Below are 26,529 nucleotides of genomic sequence, written 5' to 3'. Positions count from 1 at the left end.
ACACCACCCTAAAGGGTTTAGACAGATGTCTAATTAACACCACCCTAAAGGGTTTAGACAGATGTCTAATTAACACCATCCTAAAGGGTTTAGACAGATGTCTAATTAACACCATCCTAAAGGGTTTAGACAGATGTCTAATTAACACCATCCTAAAGGGTTTAGACAGATGTCTAATTAACACCACCCTAAAGGGTTTAGGATAGAGTATATGAAGACCATCCCATAGGTTAGAAGCCCCAGTCATGCTCTTGGGTCTTCAGTGACTTACAGGTAAGTACCAGAATTAACTAGCCTTTAATCTGCCAAAAGTGAGAACAGCTGCAAGTGTCTGAAATCAGTTACTCTGTGTGTTTTAGTTCCAGGAGTACAGTTTGGTCAGTTGTGTCTTCTACATTTTCTTTTGTTTTAATGAATTGAACTGTTGTTTTGCCCAATGTCAGTTGGTTTGATTAGCGTTTCTGAACAGAACGATGCATGTTGGAGAAACCAAAGTCACTCAGAAGTAAACAAACTCCATGCTTTGTGTTTGATTCCCTTTTCCCCTCATACCTTCCACATTGCTGCATCCTCAGTTATACCATGCATCTCGTTCTAGTACAGTACCCCGTCCCCCCCTCCCCCAACCCATCAACCCCAATCCCAACCAATCATTTATGGTACATATGATTCATAGTACTCATGTTGGTATTTCTCATTATTTGTGTTGTTTGTATAGATATTAGGCAGTTAGCTGTGCAAGCTGTCAGGGCCTCCATCAATCCCATACGGTTTATTTTCGAGGTGCCATGCTGGTGTTTTTAGGCTCTCTGTCTGGCACACTGGGCAGTCACCTCAGCCAGCCATCACTCATCAGTGTCAGACACACTGAATCACAAGCCTTGTTACTGCAGCCGACTCAGCCATCTCCATAGTGTCAGTGAATTATAGCTCACCTTCCTAAAGCTATGGAGCTGTCACCACAAACCATACACCCGATGGCATATGTTAGACTGAGATTTCCAAGCTGTTCAAGCTTATCAAGAATTGTTTGCATTCAACATGGATTACACATTAATTCCACCGTGTGTGTGTGTGTAGTCTTTGTTAAGCTTGCATAAAAAAGTTATTGGGCATGACAACCACAGCCACTTTAAATTCTGCAATCATTCTACCATTGTTTGGTTTTATTTGACCATCAAGTGCCATTACTTTACAGTGAATCAATCTGCTGAACGATAGTGGTAGAAGTGTTAAAATGATATTGCCATTAGTCCTAAATGACATATTTGACCTCGATGCCAAGCTGCTGCTATTTTTACATCTGAATAAGCAAAAACACAGCTGTATATCAATAAAATCCAACCTGAAAAAGGCTTGTGGACTTCATATTTTGCAGTCCATTTGTGTTGTGTTTTCGTACTGAAAGATGGGATTGATTGGTGTGTCTATGCAGTCTGCTCCACCACTGTTGGGTTTAAGTTTTGTGTCATTTGAGATTATTTTATGTCTTCCTCTTTGTCAGTTTATTTGTGTGTTATCATCAAATGTTATGGTTCCCAGTGTGATAAAATCACATCACTTCTTTTTAGTAAATCCCTTTTTAACCGCTGTACTATGTTGACCTGTTAAACATCTCATTGGATGTAAACAATGTTTTCACGGAGTTCTACCAGCTATTATTCCTGGGCTGCAACAAAATTCAGTTCTGGAAGGTTCCATCAACAAAGCTGTGATTTACTTTGAGAATGAGTTCATAGCCCTTCATCTCTTGACTATATAGTATCCTCTGCTATCTTATAGCCAGAGGCACAATAACCAGTAGGCTTCACTAGACTATAACCAGTAACCAGTAGGCTTCACTAGACTATAACCAGTAACCAGTAGGCTTCACTAGACTATAACCAGTAACCAGTAGGCTTCACTAGACTATAACCAGTAACCAGTAGGCTTCACTAGACTATAACCAGTAACCAGTAGGCTTCACTAGACTATAGTAGGCTTCACTAGAGTAACCAGTAGGCTTCACTAGACTAACCAGTAGGCTTCACTAGACTGTAACACTAGGCTTCACTAACAGTAACCAGTAGGCTTCACTAGACTGTAACCAGTAGGCTTCACTAGACTGTAACCAGTAGGCTTCACTAGACTGTAACCAGTAGGCTTCACTAGACTGTAACCAGTAGGCTTCACTAGACTGTAACCAGTAGGCTTCACTAGACTGTAACCAGTAGGCTTCACTAGACTGTAACCCGTAGGCTTCACTAGACTGTAACCAGTAGGCTTCACTAGACTGTAACCAGTAGGCTTCACTAGACTGGAACCAGTAGGCTTCACTAGACTGTAACCAGTAGGCTTCACTAGACTGTAACCAGTTTAGCTTCACCTGTGTTTTTAGCTCACCTGTGTTTAGCCCACCTGTGTTTAGTAGGCTTCACCTGTGTTTAGACTGTTTAACCTGTGTTTAGTACCTGTGTTTAGCCCACCTGTGTTTAGACTGTAACCTGTGTCACTGTAACCAGTTTCACTAGACTGTAACCAGTAGGCTTCACTAGACTATAACCAGTAGGCTTCACTAGACTGTAACCAGTAGGCTTCACTAGACTGTAACCAGTAGGCTTCACTAGACTATATAAACAGAAGAATTGACTAGGCACAGATCAAATCTAAATGCAACATTGTAGAGCTACTGTGGGATGAATAAGGAATAGCTTCATCAACCCCCAAATCAACTGTTCCCTGACCACTCTTGGCGGAACATTGATTTCTTTTTAGGCCATTGTGTAGAATCAGCAAGGTGAATGTGTCTGTGAATCATTGTACAGACAGAGCAGACTGCACCTCTGGTGCACTGGCATTGCCAAGTCCCCTGCCAGGCAGCTGGCTACCTCGCTATATTTAGTTTCCTGCAGCAGAGCAGAACATAGTCTGTGGCAGTGATTTTCCTTTCAGCCACACTATGATTTAGAACACTGTCTGCGTCTGAAATGGCACCCTATCCCCTATATAGTGCACTACGTCTGACCAGGAGCCTAGATCTATATAGGGAATAGGGTGCCGTTTTGGACACGGACACTGGGATTGGTCAGAGGGTAGAATATCTTCTTAAATGCCCTAGATAGTAGTGCAATAATACTACATTGAATGGTTCTTATTCAGGTAGTGTTTTCATTTTGAACAAAGCCGCAAGAAATAGATTAGATTCTTGCTTGTTAATAAACACTTTAGATGACCTAGAAATGGCTCTAGTACTCACATCTCTAATTTGAGATTATAGATTACTTTTCCTTTTAATCAGTATTACTTACTTCTTATCTAACCTCTTTCTGTGCCCAATATGCTCTTGCCGGATTTTTTAAAACCTCTTTCTAACCTTCATACTCCCATCTTCTAATGCCATGTGTCTTTATTCCATAGTGTTTATCGTGTCCCGTGTTATCAGATATTTAGATCTTTCAGCTCTGTTTGTCACCTCTGTTCACCTGTGTTTAGCCCACCTGTGTTTAGCCCACCTGTGTTTAGCCCACCTGTGTTTAGCCCACCTGTGTTTAGCCCACCTGTGTTTAGCTCACCTGTGTTTAGCTCACCTGTGTTTAGCTCACCTGTGTTTAGTTCACCTGTGTTTAGTTCACCTGTGTTCCATCCATTCTGTGGTTAATTGTCCTTCCCTCCTTCCTTCCGCCTGCAGCCTGTCTCACCACCTCCCCGCCACCGCGGCCGTAGCATGTCCGTTTGCGTCCCCTACTTTTCCTCCACCCCTCCTGCTCTGTCCTGCCTTCCCAACCGGCCCTCCCCCCTCCTCCGGTGCTCTCCGCCCCCACTCCCCCTGCCGGGGGTCGGAAGACGGTGACACGTTTGCGGGCCGGCTCTCCAAGGCCCTGGAGAGTGTCCTGCCCCTGCATTCCACCCGCCTCGCCCACGGCAACAACGCCGAGCCAGCCTCCCGGCGGTGTTTGTCAGCCCTGTATGTTAGAGCATCTCTGGCCACAGAGTGGTGTGAACCAGGTTGTAGTCTGGTGGAGCTGGGACCGGAGCTCAGTAGGGCTGTCTATGGGTATCTGAAACAAGGAGAGACAGGGAACAAAACAGTGGAGACATATAGAGAGACATAACAAATAGAGAACAAAACATCAGATTATTGTGTGTTCATCTTTAGATACCACTTTCAGATACCTGTGAGTGAGACCCTGCTGTTCTTCTAGTGAGACTGGTCAGACTGCTAGCTACACTTCCCCCTTCCCTCCTAGTGAGACTGGTCAGACTGCTAGCTACACTTCCCTTCCTCCTAGTGAGACTGGTCACATCCCTTCCTCTTTGGGAGACTGGTCAGACTGCTAGCTACACTTCCCTTCTAGTGAGACTGGCCAGACTGCTACACTTCCCTTCCCTCTTAGTGAGACTGGTCAGACTGCGAGCTCACACTTCCCTTCCTCCTAGTGAGACTGGTCAGCCTGCTACTACACTTCCCCTTCCCTCCTAGTGAGACTGGTCACATCCCTTCCCTCTTTGGGAGAGTCAGACTGCTAGCTGCCTTCCTTCTAGTGAGACTGGCCAGACTGCTACACTTCCCTTCCTCTTAGTGAGACTGGTCAGACTGCTGGTCAGCCTGTGCTACACTCCCTTCCCTCTCCTAGTGAGACTGGTCAGACTGCTAGCTACACTCTTCCCTACTGGTCAGACTGCTAGTACTAGTGAGACTGGTCAGACTGCTAGCTACACTTCCCTCCCTCCTAGTGAGACTGGTCAGACTGCTAGCTAGTGAGACTGTCAGCCAGACTTCCTCCTAGTGAGACTGGTAAGACTGCTAGCTACACTTCCCTTCCCTCCTAGTGAGACTGGTCAGACTTCTCTACACTTCCCTTCCCTCCTAGTGAGACTGGTCAGACCTGCTATACTTCCTCCTTCCTCCTAGACTGGTCAGACACTTCCCTTCCTTCCCTCCTAGTGAGACTGGTCAGACTGCTACAGTACACTTCCCTTCCCTTCTAGTGAGACTGGTCAGACTGCTACAGTACACTTCTCTACCCTTCTAGTGAGACTGGTCAGACTGCTACAGTACACTTCCCTTCCCTTCTAGTGAGACTGGTCAGACTGCTACAGTACACTTCCCTTCCCTTCTAGTGAGACTGGTCAGACTGCTACATCACTTCCCTACCCTCCTAGTGAGACTGGTCAGACTGCTGTACACTTCCCTTCCCTCCTAGTGAGACTGGTCAGACTGCTGCTAGTGAGACTGGTCAGACACTTCCCTTCCCTCCTAGTGAGACTGGTCAGACTGCTAGCTACACTTCCTTCCCTCCTAGTGAGACTGGTCAGACTGCTAGCTACACTTCCCTTCCCTCTTAGTGAGACTGGTCAGACTGCTAGCTACACTACACTTCCCTTCCCTCCTAGTGAGACTGGTCAGACTGCTAGCTACACTTCCCTTCCCTCCTAGTGAGACTGGTCAGACTGCTAGCTACCTTCCCTTCCCCTCCTAGTGAGACTGGTCAGACTTCCCTTCCCTTCCTAGTGAGACTGGTCAGACTGCTAGCTACACTTCCCTTCCCTCCTAGTGAGACTGGTCAGACTGCTACACTTCCCTTCCCTCCTAGTGAGACTGGTCAGACTGCTAGCTACACTTCCCTTCCCCTAGTGAGACTGGTATGAACAACAACTCAAACAACACTTTAGTTTGTCATCTCAGCCCATTTTACTGGAGTCACAAGACACAATATGGATGTAGACTAAACTATTGAGTAGAGCACATTCACTCAGATCGATGTACAGTAGTTGGTGTGGTCACCTGTTTTATCCAGGAATCCACTAAAGTCTTCATTACGCAGCAGGTACAATTTCAATTAGCATGAACATCATTCACTGTCAGCTTCAAAGGTTTAAACCCCCCAAAATACACATCATGTAATATAATGACTTAGATCATTCGTCATGCTAGATAGTTTTGTGTATAAGGTGCAGTTTATAGTTAACCATTTAATGTCACAGTAGCAGCAGTCTGTTGATCTTACAGGGAGTCGTCTTTGCCACATCTGCATTTAATTCCATACCGAGAAGCTATTACTGTCTGTCTGTACCTTCATCTTCTGGTTCTTCATGGGTTTCTTTGCTAGGTTCTTGACTTTCTTTATCCGTTGCAGGGATTCATGCATTAGCAGAAATATATAGCACTGCTATCTCTCTTGTTCTCTTTTGATATACCTCTTCACCCTCTTCTCTCTTTGTATCTCTCTGAATACTACAGTATTTAACGGTGCTTCTCTCTCCCTCATGAAGATGATGCATCTATAATCTTATGTCACTTCAGCCGCAGTCTGCGACTCACCAGTACAGCAGTGGAGGAGGAGTCTGGGCCTCAGCAGGCCTTCCGGACCCCACGCCGCCTCTCTTTCTCCCCTCCATTCTGGAGCGCCCCATCTCCTTCTCACCGCCGCCTGCCTGCCCTCCCTCCAAGGCCTACAACGCCCAACGCCGCAAGAGCACGTCCATCTTGGAGGCCCATACGCGCCACTTCCAGCCTGCCTACCCCCGCTACGCCAGCAGCCTGCACCCTACCACCCGGGGATGGAGGGGCTGGGCGTGGGTGGAGGAGGAGGAGGAGTGGATGGGCACCTGGGTGTGGATCCCTCATCCCTCTTCATGGTGCCTGGCTACGGTGCTCCGAGGCTGGGGTCGGTTGGAGAGCCCATGCACCAGCACCTCCAAGGTCAGTCCCTCCAGGACCCTCTGTACGGGTACAAGGACGTGAGGGCGGAGCAGCAGGAGGAGGTGGTGGAGGCTGTGCGGAGGCTGAGTCTGAACCAGGCAGCGTTGTTGGATCACTTCGAGGCCATGGCCTATGGGGGCTACCCCATGACTGCTCACCAGATCAACCAGATCAGCTTCCACCAGCAGATGCAGGCTGCGGCAGCCGCCAGCCTGGCCGTGTACGACCCTCCACAGCCGGCCTACGCCCAGACCTACCACCCCCACATGCAGAGTCACATGCGCCTGACCCACAGCCCCATCCCTCAGCTGCCACCCATGAGCACCTTGGGCCCGCAGGCCTCGGGTACTACCGATGGGTACCAGCTGCAGCACTCCGCCTCCTTCCCCCAGTCCGCTCCCCCAGTCATGGAGCCCCCGCAAGGCAGCGTGTTCGAGTTCCACGTCCAAAACATGGCTACTGCAGCGGCCGCCACTGGGGCCGACTCTGGCGTGCTGGCCTCTAGACTGTACCGGGCTCGCCGCGGCTCCATGGACCTCAACCTGGAGGAACAGGGGGGGACCAGGAGGACAGTCAGGGGGGGTCTGGGACCTACAGCCGCCTGCAGCCAGTCACTGAGGAACTCTACAGCTACATCAGCCCTGAGATGCCTCTCCCTCCCGGGAGCCTGCTACTGCACCAGGGCCAGAAGGACTGCAGCCCGGAACCTTCCAGTGACTCCATGGCCTCCTCTGACTGTGGAGAGTTCCACTCTCCTCCGCCCCAGTTCGGGGCCTCCTCGGCCGCCCAGTCCATCCCACACACCTTCTACGGGGCGGAGGCCGGGGGGAGGGACGCCACTGCAGAGGGCCAGGGAGTGGGCCACCCCCCCAGCCAGCAGACCTTTCTGTTTGTGCCTCCCTCCGAGTCCTCTCACGTCAACATACTACACACCACCTGGGCCCGACAGACGAACGTCCAACCCGACCTCTCGTATCACCAGTTTCCTCTGGCCATGCAGGGAAACCCTGGGCTGGTACCATCACTTTCTTATTCCATAGCAACCCTCAGCCGTCTACCCTCCACACCAACCCTGTCTTTATCACTTACCTGATTCATTTTGTTTCGTGGTTGTGGTTTTAACCCTTTCCAGCCATGACTGCCTACACTCAAAGGTCCTTTTTAGGAGGTGCTAGTCTTCAGGAAACAATTAGAAACCTGCTGTTTAAATCCCCTAGTTCTGTTGATGGTATGTTCTCTTATCACCTACGGAATAATTTGTATCGGTCTCTTAGAGTAAGTAAGATTTTGTATGTATGTTATTATATGGAAAAATGTGTGTTTGTATTGGTACACAGTGAGGTAGAACTGCATATTGTACATACAAATCCAAAGTCGAATTGGGCCTTATTTTAATATTCAAAAACACCAAATTGTCAAGACACTACTGTATGGGAATGGGATCATTGTTGTGAGTAATAATCACAGACTTGTTGCCACGTGGCTTTGAGGATTTGTATGATCCAACACACAAACATACAACAAACGGGGGGTTTAGACCGGTTTAACTGTTCACCTGAAGCATTATTTATCATAAAAATGTTTCTTTAATTTTTCAACTATATTTTCACATTTGTATTTTATTTTAACAGTTTGTACAGTACCTCTGTCTAGTTGGCTGGAAATGGTTAAAACGGTATTTCTATCATTTATTATCTGTTGCCAAGGACACCAATCCCAGTAACAGTTCTATTGGAGGTGTTGCAGCACGTCATGTGCCATATAATCAGCTAGCGACCAATAGGAAGACTTTACACTCAGCTGGTATCCAAGATAAATACTTTACACTCAGGGGTCAGAATTCATCCATTAACCCTTAGAATGCTGACATTATCAGTCATCCCGCAGCCTCATCTTTTATTCTGAGCAGCGCTCTTCTTTCTCGCTTCTTTTTATGGTTTTATTTTGCATTTTTTATTATTTTTTTTTTCCCATCTGTTCTTCTTCCTACGAAATGCTTTCCGCTCCTAAAGCCTCTCGTTTTCAGTGGTAATGTCCTGAGAACAAGGGATGGCAAGGTAGGTGGTCAGCTTGGTGCAACTATACTTGTGTGAGCTCACTCTCTAGTGAGTGGTTGAGCTGAGCTTGGGAACAAGTATACTTGTCTGCAGCCTTCTAAGGGTACTTCTTAGGGTTGGTTCAGAAGCTAAATGTAATCATTACATGGAATGTAAAGGGTTTCAATCAACCAGCAACAACAACAAAAAAAAAGGTTTTATTTTAGTTTTTCCTAAATATATTTAAAGGACACAACCTGCTTCTTCTGTGTGCTCTGTTGAGCAATAACATTCACAATGTAATGAATCATCTAGGAGCCCTACCACGTGCATGAAGCCTACTCACTCCCCCCAACTGACCCAGCAGTGGATTTTGTTACCTGTTATAGTTACCTGTTATAGTTACCTGTGGATGTACATGCATACACAAGGAGTCTTGGAGATTCTCTGGAGAGTCAGAGGGGATACTTTGTGTATGTACAGTAAAGTGAGCCAAAGCTCAGGCTAGAATACAGTAGTACTGTACAGTACAGTGAGCCAAAGCTCAGGCTAGAATGTGGTACTGTACAGTACAGTGTGCCAAAGCTCAGGCTAGAATGTAGTACTGTACAGTACAGTGTGCCAAAGCTCAGGCTAGAATGTAGTACTGTACAGTACAGTGTGCCAAAGCTCAGGCTAGAATGTAGTACTGTACAGTACAGTGTGCCAAAGCTCAGGCTAGAATGTAGTACTGTACAGTACAGAGAGCCAAAGCTCAGGCTAGAATGTAGTACAGTGAGCCAAAGCTGTACAGTACAGTGAGCCAAAGCACAGGCTAGAATACAGTAGTACAGTACAGTGAGTGTGCCAAAGCTCAGGCTAGAATGTAGTACTGCAGTACATAATACTAGAAGTAGTACTGTACAGTGAGCCAAAGCTCAGGCTAGAATACATTAATACAGTACAGAGAGCCAAAGTACTACATTAGTACAGTGAGCCAAAGCTCAGGCTAGAATACAACAGTAGTACTAGAATGTAGTGTACAGTGAGCCAAAGCTCAGGCTAGAATACAGTAGTACTGTACAGTACAGTGAGCCAAAGCTCAGGCTAGAATGTAGTACTGTGCAGTATGTCCAAAAGTCACAAATAGATCCTAATTCACGTTTTGTTTTCTCTCTTGTGTCCATATTTCTATCTCCCTCCATATTGTGTCTCCATCTCTTCACCTATCCCTCTATCCTATTGAAGCAGGTGCAGCAGATCCCAACCTCCCAGCCCAACACTGGACACCCTCCTGCCCCCAACTCCCAGCCAGTCCCCATCGCCCACCAACAGGTAAGGCCCCCTTTCTCCACAGGCCTCTATGAGGACGTCCTAATTCCTTACCAAAGGGGAACATTGAGACATTGCCAGTGTGGATAAGGGCCAACTTGTACACATCCTCCACACCAATCCTCCCTCTCCTGTTGTGTTCAGAGTACAGGTGCATCGTCATGGCAGCCAGACGGTGTTTTTGTTTTGATTGGTCTGTGTTTTTAATCTTGAGTACAGTATTCTCTCCTGTGTGGTGTGAAGGCTGTGGCGTGCCCCTGTGGTGCCTCTCTCTCTCTCTCACACACTGTGTTGTCTGTCTCTTTTAGCATGGAGGTTACTACGTCACAGCGCTCCCTCCGCAGGTAGACAAAACAACACATTCAACGTTGATATGAGCACCTCTCACTGTCTGCTTTATCTCTTGAGTCTCCTGGCTTTTCCCTTTTCTCCAATCCAACATTTCATTTCCTGCTGTCTCACGAACAAACAGAACTGTAAGTGAAATGGCTGTGATGTTTATTTGCCTACAGTACAGCAGAGGTGAAAGTAGATGTAATGTCTTCCTGGTACAGAGGCCTCCTGTGTGTGTGGGCACACACTTGTTTTTTTATGGGACTAATCATAGAAGGACATATAGCATCTCTATGGGCCTAATCATAGAAGGACATAAGCATCTCTATGGGCCTAATCACAGAAGGACATATAGCATCTCTCTATGGGCCTAATCACAGAAGGACATATAGCATCTCTATGGGCCTAATCACAGAAGGACATATAGCATCTCTATGGGCCTAATCACAGAGGGACATATAGCATCTCTATGGGCCTAATCATAGAAGGACATATAGCATCTCTATGGGCCTAATCATAGAAGGACATATAGCATCTCTATGGGCCTAATCATAGAAGGACATATAGCATCTCTATGGGCCTAATCATAGAAGGACATATAGCATCTCTATGGGCCTAATCATAGAAGGACATATAGCATCTCTATGGGCCTAATCATAGAAGGACATATAGCATCTCTATGGGCTAATCTAATCATCTATGGGCCTAATCATAGAAGGACATATAGCATCTCTATGGGCCTAATCATAGAAGGACATATAGCATCTCTATGGGCCTAATCATAGAAGGACATATAGCATCTCTATGGGCCTAATCATAGAAGGACATATAGCATCTCTATGGGCCTAATCATAGAAGGACATATAGCATCTCTATGGGCCTAATCATAGAAGGACATATAGCATCTCTATGGGCCTAATCATAGAAGGACATATAGCATCTCTATGGGCCTAATCATAGAAGGACATATAGCATCTCTATGGGCCTAATCATAGAAGGACATATAACATCTCTATGGGCCTAATCATAGAAGGACATATAGCATCTCTATGGGCCTAACATAGAAGTATTGATTTGTCATTTAACTTTAAAATGTATTAGCCTGATTTTTCTTTAATGCGGCATTAACACAGCAAGTCATGATGTTTTCATCTGATTGTCAAACATATAGTTACTTGAAAAGACTAATTTAGGCTATGTTACTCTATGGGGAAGGGGGACATAACCTTATTTAAATAATTTCATGTTATAATTTGTTGGTAGAAGGCTATTTGTTAGTGAACTTGTGTCTGTAATTAGATTCATGCAGCTTCTCCTCTATCATTACTTGATGCTCATCCAGAAGATTAAATAAAGCCACGCTCACCAAATATTTTTTGTTTCAGGGAGAGGACTGATGCTCAGGGAACTGTTGTTCAACAGCATTACTCCTCTTCCTGAAACAAATTAACATCTGGTCTGAAATGTTACTCAGAGGAACACTTAGTTCTACGTTCGTGTCCATACTTTAGTTGCTTTTCTAACTGTCAGGCTACTCCATTCTAAGATAATTCCAGCATCCATACCGTTTGATAAAAGCAGAGAGACTTACCGGACACCGAGAAGTGTTATGAATGACATTCAGTGATCGTCATCATTCGGCCAACAAAAGTCTTGTAACCTGTGAATTTGATGCTTCCTCTGCTGTCCACCCGCGTCATGGTCTCGACCAATCATCTCTGCCTTATTAAAATGTCAGTGTTCTCCTCGAACCACTCCGCATTTTGGAGTCTATAGCTCATCTTTTTATGTGACTGACATGATAGATAGATTCCAAGAAAACCGTAGGCTTATTACACTGTTTTTAAACTATTGTGATAGACTCACGTTTAACGGAAGTACGCCGTAACCCCTGCTTTCTTTTGCCGGTACTCTGTACTGGACCGTTCAGCTCCACCCTTGCCTATAGAAAATGTTAATAAGATGGGCTGTAGGTTAAGCCTGTGCACTATGTGTGTCATTGCTTTTCATCAAGTCACAAGGAAGTTGGCCGAACGCCAGAGAAATGTTTTTGCAATCACCCCCAAGGCAAATTGTAGCTTCAAATTAGCATAACTAGATTTGATTGATAGGTTCAACTGTTTAATAACAGTGAGATAATGGGGGTGTTTTTTGCTTTGAAACTCTACTGATATGTGTCAAGTACACATATGGTCTTAAAGAGACAGTTCACTCAAAGTTTGCAGATATTTTTATTTTAAATGATTGTGCATATCTTTTCCATCTGTGGGATTGAGGCTGGTGACGGGCATAGACTCATCTCAACAGACTTGAGGTCAAAAACATCTGACATACTTAGTTAACTGTCCCTTTTTAACTTTGCTGTGTAGGTCTAGTCATGAGTTGACTCTCTCTCTCTCCCTCTCTCTCTCCTCCAGACCCCCCTGCAGGCCTCTCTCCCCCCCACCTCCCAGCCCATGGTCTCTCAGCCCCAGCAGCAGCAGGCAGGCAGCACCATGGTACAAAGCCCCTCTCAGACCCAGCTACCCCCTGGACCACAGCCCACACAGGTAAGGGACCAACACATACATAAACACAGAGTGCACATGCAAACACTGGCACTTAACCACACTCTGTGCACACATTTCATAACACGCACACACACAGACACCTTAATCAAGTTAGAGTGAGGGTCCCCAAAACCAAACAGGTAACATAGTCATGCATTCACATTCGCGTCAGATACTGTATGCATTCATACAGACACATTTTACACAGGCCCTCATATAAACTCAGCAAAAAGAAACGTCCCTTTTTCAGGACCCTGTCTTTCAAAGATAATTTGTAAAAATCCAAATAACTTCACAGATCTTCATTGTAAAGGGTTTAAAGGGCCCTGTTTCCCTGCTTGTTCAATGAACCTACTAGGCAGTTAATGATCCAGACGGTAAAAGCCTACAGACGGTAGGCAATAAAGGTCACAGTTATGAAAACTTAGAACACTAAAGAGGCCTTTCTACTGACTCTGAAAAACAAAAGAAAGATGCCCAGGGTCCCTGCTCATCTGCATGAATGTGCCTTAGGCATGCTGCAAGGAGGCATGAGGACTGCAGATGTGCCCAGGGTCCCTGCTCATCTGCATGAATGTGCCTTAGGCATGCTGCAAGGAGGCATGAGGACTGCAGATGTGGCCATGTCTGTACTTTGAGACGCCTACGACAGCGCTACAGGGAGACAGAACGGACAGCTGATCATCCTCGCAGTGGCAGACCACGTGTAACAACACCTGCACAGGATCGGTACATCCGAACATCACACCTGCGGGACTGGTACAGGATGGCAACAACAACTGCCTGAGTTACACATGGAACACACAATCCCTCCATCAGTGCTTATACTGTCCGCATTAGGCTGAGAGAGGCTGGACTGAGGGCTTGTAGGCCTGTTGTAAGGCAACAACGTCGCTTATGGGCACAAACCCACTGTCGCTGGACCAGACAGGACTGGCAAAAGTGCTCTTCACTGACGAGTCGCGGTTTTGTCTCACCAGGGGTGATGGTCAGATTTGTGTTTATCGGCAAACGAATGAGCGTTACACTGAGGCCTGTACTCTGGAGCGAGATCGATTTGGAGGTGGAGGGTCCTTCTCCCTCATGAGGTACCCTTCCTGCAGGCTCATCCTGACATGACCCTCCAGAATGACAATGCCACCAGCCATACTGCTCATTCTGTTTGTGATTTCCTGCAAGACAGGAATGTCAGTGTTCTGCCATGGCCAGCGAAGAGCCCAGATCTCAATCCCATTGAGCACGTCTGGGACCTGTTGGATCGGAGGGTGAGGGCTAGGGCCATTCCCCCAGAAATGTCCAGGAACTTGCAGGTGCCTTGGTGGAAGAGTGGGGTAACATCTCACAGCAAGAACTGGCAAATCTGGTTAGTCCATGAGGAGGAGATGCACCCCAGTACTGTCATGCAGCTGGTGGACCAGATACTGACTGTTGCTTTTCATTTTGACCCCCCCTTTTTTCAGGGACACATTATTCCATTTCTGTTAGTCACATGTCTGTGAAACTTGTTCAGTTTATGTCTCAGTTGTTGAATCTTATGTTCATACAAATAAACCCATGGATGTGTCCACTGAAGGCCAGGTGTTTTCAGATGCCCAGCTACCGGTGTGTTTATCCCATGGATGTGTCCACTGAAGTGTGTTTACCTAAACCCCAGTGTGTGCCACTGGGCCAGTGTGTTTCATAAACCAATGGATGGGCCCACTGAAGTCCAGTGTGTTTACCTAAACCCAGTAGTCCAGTGTGTTTACCTAAACCCATGGATGGGCCATTCACTGAAGACCGGTGTGTTTACCTAAACCCAGATGTGTTTAGGACCAGTGTGTTTACCTAAACCCATGGATGTTTACCCCACTGAAGGCCAGTGTGTTTACCTAAACCCATGGATGTGTCCACTGAAGGCCAGTGTGTTTACCTAAACCAATGGATGGGCCCACTGAAGGCCGGTGTGTTTACCTCATGGATGGGTCCACTGAAGGCCAGTGTGTTTACCTAAACCCATGGGAGGCCCACTGAAGGCCGGTGTGTTTACCACATCCCATGGATGGGTCCACTGAAAAGTGTGTTTACCTGTCCCATGGATGTGTGTTTCCCATGGGTCCACTGAAGGCCAGTGTGTTTACCTAAACCCATGGATGGGTCCACTGAAGGCCGGTGTGTTTACCTAAACCCATGGAAAACCTGAACAGTGTGTTTACCTAAACCCATGGATGGGTTCACTGAAGGCCAGTGTGTTTAGAAAACCCAGTGTGTTTACCTACATCCATGGATGGGCCCACTGAAGGCCAGTGTGTTTACCTAAACCCATGGATGGGCCCACTGAAGGCCAGTGTGTTTACCAAACCCATGGAGTCACTGAAGGCACCCATGGATGGGCCCACTGAAGGTCAGATTTGTGTTTACCCAAATCCACTGATGTATTACCTAGTATGGATGGGCCCACTGAAGTGTGTTTACCTAATGACCCCCATGGATTGCCACTGCCATAGGCCAGTGTGTTTACCTAAACCAATGGACACTGAAGGCCAGTGTGTTTACCTAAACCCATGGATGGGTCCACTGAAGGCCAGTGTGTTTACCTAAACCCATGGATGGGTCCACTGAGGCCAGTGTGTTTACCACATCCCATGGATGGGCCCACTGAAGGCCAGTGTGTTTACCTAAACCCATGGATGGGCCCACTGAGGAGGCCAGTGTGTTTACCTAAACCCATGGATGGGTCCACTGAAGGCCAGTGTGTTTACTAAACCCATGGATGGGCCAAAAGTGTGTTTACCAAAACCAGGCCAGTGTGTTTACCTAAACCCATGGATGGGTCCACTGAAGGCCAGTGTGTTTACCTAAACCCATGGATGGGTCCACTGAAGGCCAGTGTGTTTACCTAAACCCATGGATGGGTCCACTGAAGGCCAGTGTGTTTACCTAAACCATGGATGGGTCCAGTGTTTACCTAAACCAATGGATGGGCCCACTGAAGGCCGGTGTGTTTACCACATCCCATGGATGGGTCCACTGAAGGCCGGTGTGTTTACCTAAACCCATGGATGGGCCCACTGAAGGCCAGTGTGTTTACCTAAACCCATGGATGGGTCCACTGAAGGCCGGTGTGTTTACCACATCCCATGGATGGGTCCACTGAAGGCCGGTGTGTTTACCTAAACCCATGGATGGGCCCACTGAAGGCCGGTGTGTTTACCACATCCCATGGATGGGTCCACTGAAGGCCAGTGTGTTTACCTAAACCCATGGATGGGCCCACTGAAGGCCTGCTAGAGTTGGTCTGAACCAAGTCAGTAACACAAAACCAAACTTCCATCAATTATTCAGTAATCGATAGAAAACCTTCAGGGCCATTGGTTACGCGATTAGGAGTTTACTTTTCTCAGTCATAGGCATATGAATCTGTTATAGTGAAGTTTTACTGCATTGTGGGTACAAACATGAACTTCCATCGCCTTCAAAGTGTTTCAAAATAAACCAAACACTCACAAAAGCCAATGTCAAAATAAACCAAACCCTTATCTAAGTACTCTGTTGACTAACTCATGTCCATTGTGGAGTATTACACAACCATCTCTTTTGAATAATACTGATATTCTCTTTCTATGGAGTATAATCTGTTCTGTTTCTATGGAGTATAATCTGTTCTGTTTCTATGGAGTATAATCTGTTCTGTTTCTATGGAGTATAATCTGTTCTGTTTCTATGGAGTATAATCTGTTCTGTTTCTATGGAGTATAATCTGTTCTGTTTCTATGGAGTATAATCTGTTCTGTTTCTATGGAGTATAATCTGTTCTGTTTCTTCTTAACACGTTTTAACATTCACATTTCTTACTTCAGTTTTCCATCCTTTCTTTCTGTTTTTATTCCATTGACTTTCTCACTCTTTCATCCACTCACTACACTTCTATGACATGCTGCTTGGTCTGCCTGCCCTGGCCTGGTCTGGTCTGCCTGGCCTGGTCTGTCTGGTTTGCCTGCCCTGGCCTGGTCTGGTCTGCCTGGTCTGTCTGGTCTGTCTGTCTGGTCTGTCTGGTTTGCCTGCCCTGGCCTGGTCTGCCTGCCCTGGTCTGTCTGTATGCATGGTTGGTGGTCTTCAGCTGTGTGCTAGTGATTCCCCTTCGCCCAGCTTTCTTACTATCTCTACCAGGCACACCAGCAGTCCAGGTGCTTGCTGTTATTTAGCTAGCTCTGGTCCATTGACGAGCTCTTCACCACTCGCTTCTTATTATAGCAGCTCTGGTCCAGGTACCACTTTATTATATGCTGCTCTGGTCCAGGTTGCTGTGCTGTTATTATAGCGAGCTCTGGTCCAGGTCTGCTGTTATTATAGCTAGCCTGGTCCAGGTACCACTGTGCTGTTATTATAGCTAGCTCTGGTCCAGGTACCACTCACTGTGCAGCTGCTCTGGTCCAGGTACCACTCTGGCTGTGCTGTTTAGCTAGCTCTGGTCCAGGTACCCTGCCCTGGTGCTGTTATTATAGCTAGCTCTGGTCCAGGTACCACTTCAGCTGTGTGCTGTTATTATAGCTAGCTCTGGTCCAGGTACCACTCGCTGTGCTGTTATTATAGCTAGCTCTGGTCCAGGTACCACTCGCTGTGCTGTTATTATAGCTAGCTCTGGTCCAGGTACCACTCGCTGTGCTGTTATTATAGCTAGCTCTGGTCCAGGTACCACATTATGTTATTATAGCTAGCTCTGGTCCAGGTACCACTCGCTGTGCTGTTATTATAGCTAGCTCTGGTCCAGGTACCACTCGCTGTGCTGTTATTATAGCTAGCTCTGGTCCAGGTACCACTCGCTGTGCTGTTATTATAGCTAGCTCTGGTCCAGGTACCACTCGCTGTGCTGTTATTATAGCTAGCTCTGGTCCAGGTACCACTCGCTGTGCTGTTATTATAGCTAGCTCTGGTCCAGGTACCACTCACTGTGCTGTTATTATAGCTAGCTCTGGTCCAGGTACCACTCGCTGTGCTGTTATTATAGCTAGCTCTGGTCCAGGTACCACTCGCTGTGCTGTTATTATAGCTAGCTCTGGTCCAGGTACCACTCACTGTGCTGTTATTATAGCTAGCTCTGGTCCAGGTACCACTGTGCTGTTATTATAGCTAGCTCTGGTCCAGGTACCACTCACTGTGCTGTTATTATAGCTAGCTCTGGTCCAGGTACCACTGTGCTGTTATTATAGCTAGCTCTGGTCCAGGTGCTGTTATTATAGCTAGCTCTGGTCCAGGTACCACTCACTGTGCTGTTATTATAGCTAGCTCTGGTCCAGGTACCACTCACTGTGCTGTTATTATAGTGCTGGTCCCCACTAGGGTGGTAGAACATGTTTATGTGTGCGACTGTACGTGTGTCCATTTCCATTAGTATCAGCTGTCCTCACTCAGTATCGCTTGTTGTTGTTGTTTGAGTCCCAGTAGAAAAGTATCTGTCTTTCAGTGTCTTCTGTGTTTGTCGATAAATGTGGATTGAGGTCTAATGGACGATCATGGCTGTTCCATTAGAGTCCATGTTAGGGACCAACAGCATGATGTCACCACAGGCGTGTTGTACCACTGAGTGGAGAGGGCCTCATGAGGAGTCCTGTCCACACCTTAGCACTGCTTTGTTCTCACAGTGCAGTTCAACCAGTTGTACCTTCGGTTTGACATCTGGTTTCATGCCATTTGTGAAACACATCGTGTTTGGTCGCATGTTGTTGTTGGTGCGTGGCTTTGTGTGTTGACTTTGTTTGTTTAGTGGTTGTATGCACAGTGTTACATTCTGTCACACCCACCATACACACTCTTATCCCCTTGAGTTTTGTTCCTTCAGTCACCCTTTAGTCAACCACCAACATAATATCCATCCCACAGAAGTGGACTTACTATTTCTATCATCCATAATCCGCCCACTCCAACCTAGTTCCCATGACCCTTCGTTACCCTAGCCAGTCCTAACCTGACCTGACCCGCCCCTTGCTCTCCTCCTCCCGCCCCCAGCCTTGCAGTATGGCTCCACCTCCCTCCTCAGTGGGACTTGTGTCTGTGGCTCAGATGGCCTTCAATCAGCCCTCGGCCCCGGTTACTGCAGCCGCAGCCCAAGGGGCGGCGTCACCCCCTGGGGGAGCCCTGGTGTCCCCACAGAGCCCTATAGCAGCTGCAGCCTTACCTCGGCCTCCTGGAGCTCATCCTCTACCTGGTTCTGTATCTGCACCCACTCTGGTGACTCATCCACCGCCGGTGCCACCGGCCTCCCCTCTGCCGCCCCAAATGATGCCTACTCAGCCGCTGGTCGTGGTGCCCGTCATCAGCGTAGCCAGCACCTCCCCAGAGCCGCCAGGAGATGCCCAGGCCCAGGTACCGTGGTCAGCCAAACCCCCTTCGTCATGTCCCCCCCGCCTGGTCGTATGGATGATGGAGAGCAGTTCTTTGACCATAGCTGGTCTGCGTGTTTCCTTGACTGTATGTTTGTTATTTAAATGAGTCCTGAGTTGGTTGTGTGAAGTTGTGGATGTGTCTGGTCATATATATTTTATGGTCACAAGTAGCTAGATGTGGAAGAAACATTCTGAACATAGATGCTGTCAAACATTTGGTAACGGTGGGATGAGTACACTAAGACCTACAAGAGCCGACTCTTATTTCTTTATACTGCTACTCTCACATGCTTTTAAGTCTCATATTCTGCCTCTCTTTTTAACCTCAATACCTTCTGAAGCCTTTCATCTCCAAAAGACCACACTACTTTGCACTCTCTTTACTGTAAAACAAGGTTCCCACAGTTCTCTGACCCTCTGTTCTCCTGTACTGTGTGTTCCAGCCCTCCCAGACGGCTCCTCAGCCTTTGTCATTGGACCAGTCACAGTTACAACCACCACAAGTGCCCTCGTCCATGGAGAGGTAAGATGCATGTTTAACTGATGGTAAAGATATACACATTGAGATGTTATAAGAGATGGGAAAGATATCTCTAATTTTATAATTAGTCAAGATCGTTTAATTTAGTTTTTATTCGCTTAGAGGCTTGGCGCCTCGCTCTCATTCTTCAGATCATGAATTTTAACGGTGTTTGTGTGTGTGTCACTCAGCGGTCACTCTGACGTGGCGTCCGGCCTGAGCGATGGAAATGATGGAGGCAGACAGGAGGGGCGCTCCATCAAACGCCATCAGCGGCGCTCCGTACGGAGTCGCTCTCGTACCGACAAGATCGGCAAAGCAAAGTTGAATGTACTGAATGTAAGAGTCCGCCCAGGGGAAATGGCCCACACGTACTACACGAAACATGATTTTTCATTAGTGTGTTCAGCACCTGTAATAAGCCTGTTGTTTTCCTTTATATATTATAGGCCTACTTCTGATCCACTTTGGTTTACATTCCCTTTAATTGTCCAAGCCGCTGCATTGTGCTCGGTGCTCCTGTCTCCCACCAGCTGAGATAGTTTTTCATTCAGTTCAATAAGCTTTATTTTCCTGGAAAGTGTTCTCTAATTGGAGCATACAGCATCTGATGAATGTCTGTCTCTGGTGTGTATCTCCCTGTACTGATGCCTGCCTGTTTGGGTTCCCTGGCACCACATTGTTTAGGCCCTACTGATTAGACAGACCGACACCGAGACGTTCTAACAGGTCGTGTGATTTCTGTCGATAAATCTGAAGAGCTGCTCTCTTTCATCTTTTCATTTCATCCACATCTTATTCTGGCTTCTGTTCCTTTGTTTATTCCAGATATCCAACATGGGCGACAGGGTAGCTGAGTGCCAGTTGGAAACGCACAACAGAAAGATGGTGACTTTTAAGTTTGATCTGGACGGAGATAACCCAGAGGAAATAGCACAGATTATGGTAACTACAGAAAAGATTACGAGCACACTCCCTCCCTCCTCTTTTCTCTCCCCCTCCTGTTGCTCTCCCCCTCCTGTCGCTCTCCCCCTCCTGTCGCTCTCCCCCTCCTGTCGCTCTCCCTCCCCCTCCTGTCGCTCTCCCTCCCCCTCCTGTCGCTCTCCCTCCCCCTCCTGTCGCTCTCCCTCCCCCTCCTGTCGCTCTCCCTCCCCCTCCTGTCGCTCTCCCTCCCCCTCCTGTCGCTCCTCCCTCCCCCTCCTGTCGCTCTCCCTCCCCTCCTGTCGCTCTCCCTCCCCCCCCTCCTGTCGCTCTCCTCCCCCTCCCCTCCCTCCCCCTCCTGTCGCTCTCCCTCCCCCTCCTGTCGCTCTCTCCCTCCCCCTCCTGTCGCTCTCCCCCCCCTGTCGCTGTCCCTCCTCGCCTCCCCCCTCCTGTCGCTCTCCTCCCCTCCTGTCGCTCTCTCTCCCCCTCGCTGTCGCTCTCCCTCCCCCTCCTGTCGCTCTCTCTCCCCCTCGCTGTCGCTCTCTCCCCCTCGCTGTCGCTCTCTCTCCCCTCGCTGTCTCTCTCCCTCCCCTCGCTGTCGCTCTCTCTCCCCCTCGCTGTCTCTCTCTCCCCTCTCGCTGTCTCTCTCTCTCGCTCTCTCCGCTCTCTCTCTCGATGCCCCTCGCTGTCTCGCTCGCTCTCTCTCTCTCTCTCTCGCTGTCTCTCTCTCTCCCTCCCTCCCCTCTATCTCTCTCTCATTATTGAGCCGTCTCCCTCTCTGATTGCAGTAGCCCAGAATCCCAACTGTGTTGTGATGTTCCCTGATGGTATTTGTCTCAGGCAGGTCCAGAGAGTTTATCTGGTAATAATGAAAGGCTGTATTTCACCAGACTTTCTGGGTGTTTTGACTTTGATGAATCCGTTCTGAAATGATGAATCAATCCAACCATCAGATTCTGAGAAGAATGAGGACTGTGATTGAGAGGGCTGTTCTTTCCTGGTGTGTGACTACAGGTCACCAGTCTGTTTATACTGGAGAGCGAGAGGGAGTCGTTCATCGAGCAGGTCCGTGAGGTCATCGAGATGGCTGACGAGAAGGGTCTGGAGAAAGATGGAAACACCCAGGTAGAGTGACGTCTCTCCATTCATTTTTCCTCCATGTTGTTGCTGTGAAAGAGCATCTTTCTTAACCCTTCTATACCAGGTACATGGGCTTAAGTAACTTCATCATGGATCGTTGTAAACGGCTGTTGTACTGTCTCAGACTGACTGCATCTTGTGTCACAGATTGTTTCCCAGATAGTTAGTGACCTCCAGCAGCAACAGATCCCTGCTATATCTGAACCGTTGCCAGGTAAAACAACCAAACACAATGTCCACACAGGGAATTGGTACCCTACAACAAAAAAATGACACGTCTTGCATGAGAATTTTCCATCTGTAGTCCAATTTGTTGTACCATGAATTATAGAACTTTCCCTCGCTGAGAATGTAAATGTATTGAATTCAATAGAGGCACCCATTTTGCATTAACCCTATGTGTGACCCTACCATTTCTATCTATCTCCAGGTATCCCTTCCTGTGCAGCCCAGGTGGTCCACTCTGCAGGCAGGAGGTTTATAGTCAGCCCCGTGCCTGAGTCCAGACTCAAGGACCAGTTCTTTGCTGACTCAGCGGCTGCAGGCTCTGCCCTGCTGAGACAAGATTCACAGTCCTTTCACGGTGAGTTTAGCACACACACACACACACACACACACACACACACACACACACACACACACACACAGTGACCGCCTACCAATAAGTTATCTTATTAGTCAACAAGATAATGCATTCAGCATCCAAATGTAATAACATTTAGATGTTTCTGAAAACCGGGATCATCTGATCTTGTGACTGACTGAATGTTGTTGTATTGTAAAGTTAATCATAAAAACATCACATGTTTATGAATGTCTAGTTGCTATGTAACAGTAGTTTAGTTAGTGTTCTATCTGTGGTGTATGACCTGATTTTAAGGTGATGGCTAACATCACTGTTTTACTTAGTGATGGGGTTTGGTGTTGACACATCTCTTTCTATCACTCTCTCTGTTTCCCTGCCCATCTCTCCCTCATTTTCTCTCTCCCCAGCCGCCCGTGCTGTAGCTGCAGGTCAGGGTCTGTCCCAGTCGGCCTCAGCGGTCAGCCTGCAGCAGGCCTTCTCAGAGATGAGACAGAACCAGGGCCAGTACGACCCAGGGCCCAGCACCGCTCCTCCCTCCGTCCACATAGCCTCCCTGCCTGTCCTGGTCCCTGCTGCAGCCACCACCACCACCATCCCAGTCTTCTCCACTGCTCCTACAGCCTCTGCTCCTCTCCCCCATGCTCAGGTTCCATCTGAGGCCTCTGTGACCTCCCCTCCCCCCAGTCTCCATCTCCCCTCCAGCCTCCACCTCCACCTCTCCACCTGCGACTATACACCAGGCCACCCCCATCCCCACCCAGCTCCAGTCTGTTGATACCCAGCCTCTCCTTTCCCAGGCCCCTCTCACCCTGCTGGTGACCCAACCCGTGGTCTCCTCCGTACCTAGTGTTACAGCCACCTCTGTGTCCCCCCAGTCCCTGCTGTCCTCCCCACCCTCCCCAACACAACTACCCTGTCCACCTCAGCCTCCTTCCCCCAGACCTCTGGCCCAGGCTCCATCCCTGGTGGTCCCACCACCTCCATACCCACTACAGTCCTTTGTCATTCCGCCACGGCCCCCCTGGTCAGCAGCTGTAGCAGTGATAGTGGAGGAAGCTCAGAGCAGCTCCCTGTCCCTTCCACCGCTGTCCCCCAGCTCACCACTACTGTAGTCCCCACCACGGCTATCCAAGGCCCCTGCTAGCCCCCTCCATTGCTAACCCCAGTGCAGAGCTCCCTTCTTCCTCCTCGCCTGTAGCCTCTCTAGCCCCAGGGGCCACGGTCCCTACCTTACAGCCCGTCACCACCACCATCCCCGTGGTCCAGCCCACCCTGGTTCACCCAGCCCCAGCCTGCTACAATGCCCAACCAGACCCACGCCCAGTGTGGGGAGTGTGAGGTGGCCCTAGGCATCGATGACATCCACGCCCTGGATAAGAAGCTTCGCTCCCTCTTCATGGACCTGGGTGGTGGTGGAACCACCCAGGCCGATGGCTCTGTCGACCCAGCCGGAGGCACTGGTGTCCCGGGAACCTCTTCCCCAACCGGCCACTCATCCACCCCCAGCTCCACAGGCACCCCCCTGCCCCCCTCCAGCCTCCCCTGGCCTCCTCAGGACCAGGGCATGTCTCTGGGACCCCCCTCACCACCCCGGGACAGGCTGGGACCCTTCCACCTACACCCAGACTACCCGGCCAAAGCACCTCTGTCTAGGTTACCGGTGAGTCAGTCAGCATGGATGTGGAGGCTAGCTTATTAGATGTGGCTTGAAGAGCACTGTTTATAACACATACAGTATGTTGTAAACCATTTCAGATTTTTATGACACCTCTGTGTAAGGTAAGTTTGTGTAATTTTGTATTTGTAGTCTTTTGGAGAATTATACATCATTATTACATAGTTGACATACACAGTTATTGCCTAGTTAAATAAATCAAATCAAATGATTGACATGTGATTGTGCCAACTCCACCTTTAACAGCCTTTGTTAACCTCCTTGATCAACTGCTTTTGTCTCCTAACATTTTGTTGAATGAACATTTGCTCTGCTTTCTGTTGCATGGCAACAACTCTATTCTATACTGTGTCCATCCCCCCTAGATATCAGGTAGCGCACCATATAGTTGTTAAAACCCTCCACTGTAGTTATGGTGTCATTTCTAGGGTTTTGTCAAACACAGCTTCTAAATGAGATATGTTAATGGTTAACAGCTTCTAGAGGAGATATGTTGACAGCTTCCAGAGGAGATATGTTGACAGCTTCTAGAGGAGATATGTTAACAGCTTCTAGAGGGGATATGTTAACAGCTTCTAGAGGGGATATGTTAACAGCTTCTAGAGGAGATATGTTAACAGCTTCTAGAGGAGATATGTTAACAGCTTCTAGAGGAGATATGTTAACAGCTTCTAGAGGAGATATGTTAACAGAGTGGAGATATGTTAACAGCTTCTAGAGGAGATATGTTAACGGGGCTTCTAGAGGAGATGTGTTAACAGCTTCTAGAGGAGATGTGTTAACAGATATGTTAACAGCTTCTAGAGGAGATATGTTACGTTTCTAGAGGAGATATGTTAACAGCTTCTAGAGGAGATATGTTAACAGCTTCAGCTTCTAGAGGAGATGTGTTAACAGCTTCTAGAGGAGATGTTAACAGCTTCTAGAGGAGATATGTTAACAGCTTCTAGAGGAGATATGTTAACAGCTTCTAGAGGAGATGTGTTAACAGCTTCTAGAGGAGATGTGTTAACAGCTTCTAGAGGAGATGTGTTAACAGCTTCTAGAGGAGATGTGTTAACAGCTTCTAGAGGAGATGTGTTAACAGCTTCTAGAGGAGATGTGTTAACTAGGGAGATGTGTTAACAGCTTCTAGGGGAGATGTGTTAACAGCTTCTAGAGGAGATATGTTAACAGCTTCTAGGAGGAGATGTGTTAACAGCTTCTAGAGGAGATGTGTTACAGTGTTCTAGAGGAGATGTGTTAACAGCTTCTAGAGGAGATGTGTTAACAGCTTCTAGGGGAGATGTGTTAACAGCTTCTAGGGGAGATGTGTTAACAGCTTCTAGAGGAGATGTGTTAACAGCTTCTAGAGGAGATGTGTTAACAGCTTCTAGAGGAGATGTGTTAACAGCTTCTAGAGGAGATGTGTTAACAGCTTCTAGAGGAGATGTGTTAGCAGCTTCTAGAGGAGATGTGTTAGCAGCTTCTAGAGGAGATGTGTTAGCAGCTTCTAGAGGAGATATGTTAATGGTTAACGGCTTCTAGATGAGATATGTTAACAGCTTCTAGAGGAGATGTGTATTACTTTGTAGTTACAATGTTAACATGACTACCGCATCTGGCATTTTATCTACTTAGCAAGTAGATGTCTGACCTTGAGTACTGGTAGATGTCTGACCTTGAGTACTGGTAGATGTCTGACCTTGAGTACTGGTAGATGTCTGACCTTGAGTACTGGTAGATGTCTGACCTTGAGTGCCGGTAGATGTCTGACCTTGAGTACCGGTAGATGTCTGACCTTGAGTACTGGTAGATGTCTGACCTTGAGTACTGGTAGATGGCTGACCTTGAGTACCGGTAGATGTCTGACCTTGAGTACCGGTAGATGTCTGACCTTGAGTGCCGGTAGATGTCTGACCTTGAGTGCCGGTAGATGTCTGACCTTGAGTGCCGGTAGATGTCTGACCTGAGACCGGTAGATGTCTGGTGCCGGTAGATGTCTGACCTTGAGTGCCGGTAGATGTCTGACCTTGAGTGCCGGTAGATGTCTGACCTTGAGTGCCGGTAGATGTCTGACCTTGATGGTGAGTACCGGTAGATGTCTGACCTTGAGTACTGGTAGATGTCTGACCTTGAGTGCCGGTAGATGTCTGACCTTGAGTACCGGTAGATGTCTGATGGCTAGATGTCTGACCTTGAGTACCGGTAGATGTCTGACCTGGTAGGTCTGACCTGTAGATGACCTTGCGGTAGATGTCTGACCTGGGGCTCCTGAGTGAGGCTAAGGCACTGCATCTCAGTGCTTGAGGCGTCACTACAGACACCCTGGTTAGAATCCAGGCTGTATCACGACCGGCCGTGATTGGGAGTCCCATAGGGCGGTGCACAGCGAGTTTGGTATATGGTCTGATATACCACGGCTGTCAGCCAAT

The 26,529-nt window shown here is 47.8% G+C and overlaps 1 pseudogene; it reads left to right on the top strand.

The window, feature by feature from the left end:
- The window catches only part of LOC135532245 (serine/threonine-protein kinase WNK1-like), a 33,726-nt pseudogene extending 9,633 nt beyond the window's left edge, over positions 1-24,093 (top strand).
- Positions 24,094-26,529: the final 2,436 nt, after the last annotated feature.

The sequence above is a fragment of the Oncorhynchus masou genome, unplaced genomic scaffold (genome assembly GCF_036934945.1).
Source record: "Oncorhynchus masou masou isolate Uvic2021 unplaced genomic scaffold, UVic_Omas_1.1 unplaced_scaffold_1785, whole genome shotgun sequence".
NCBI lineage: Eukaryota > Metazoa > Chordata > Actinopteri > Salmoniformes > Salmonidae > Oncorhynchus > Oncorhynchus masou.
Note: the sequence above shows the minus strand (reverse complement) of the source record. Positions and strands in the feature narration are given on the sequence as shown.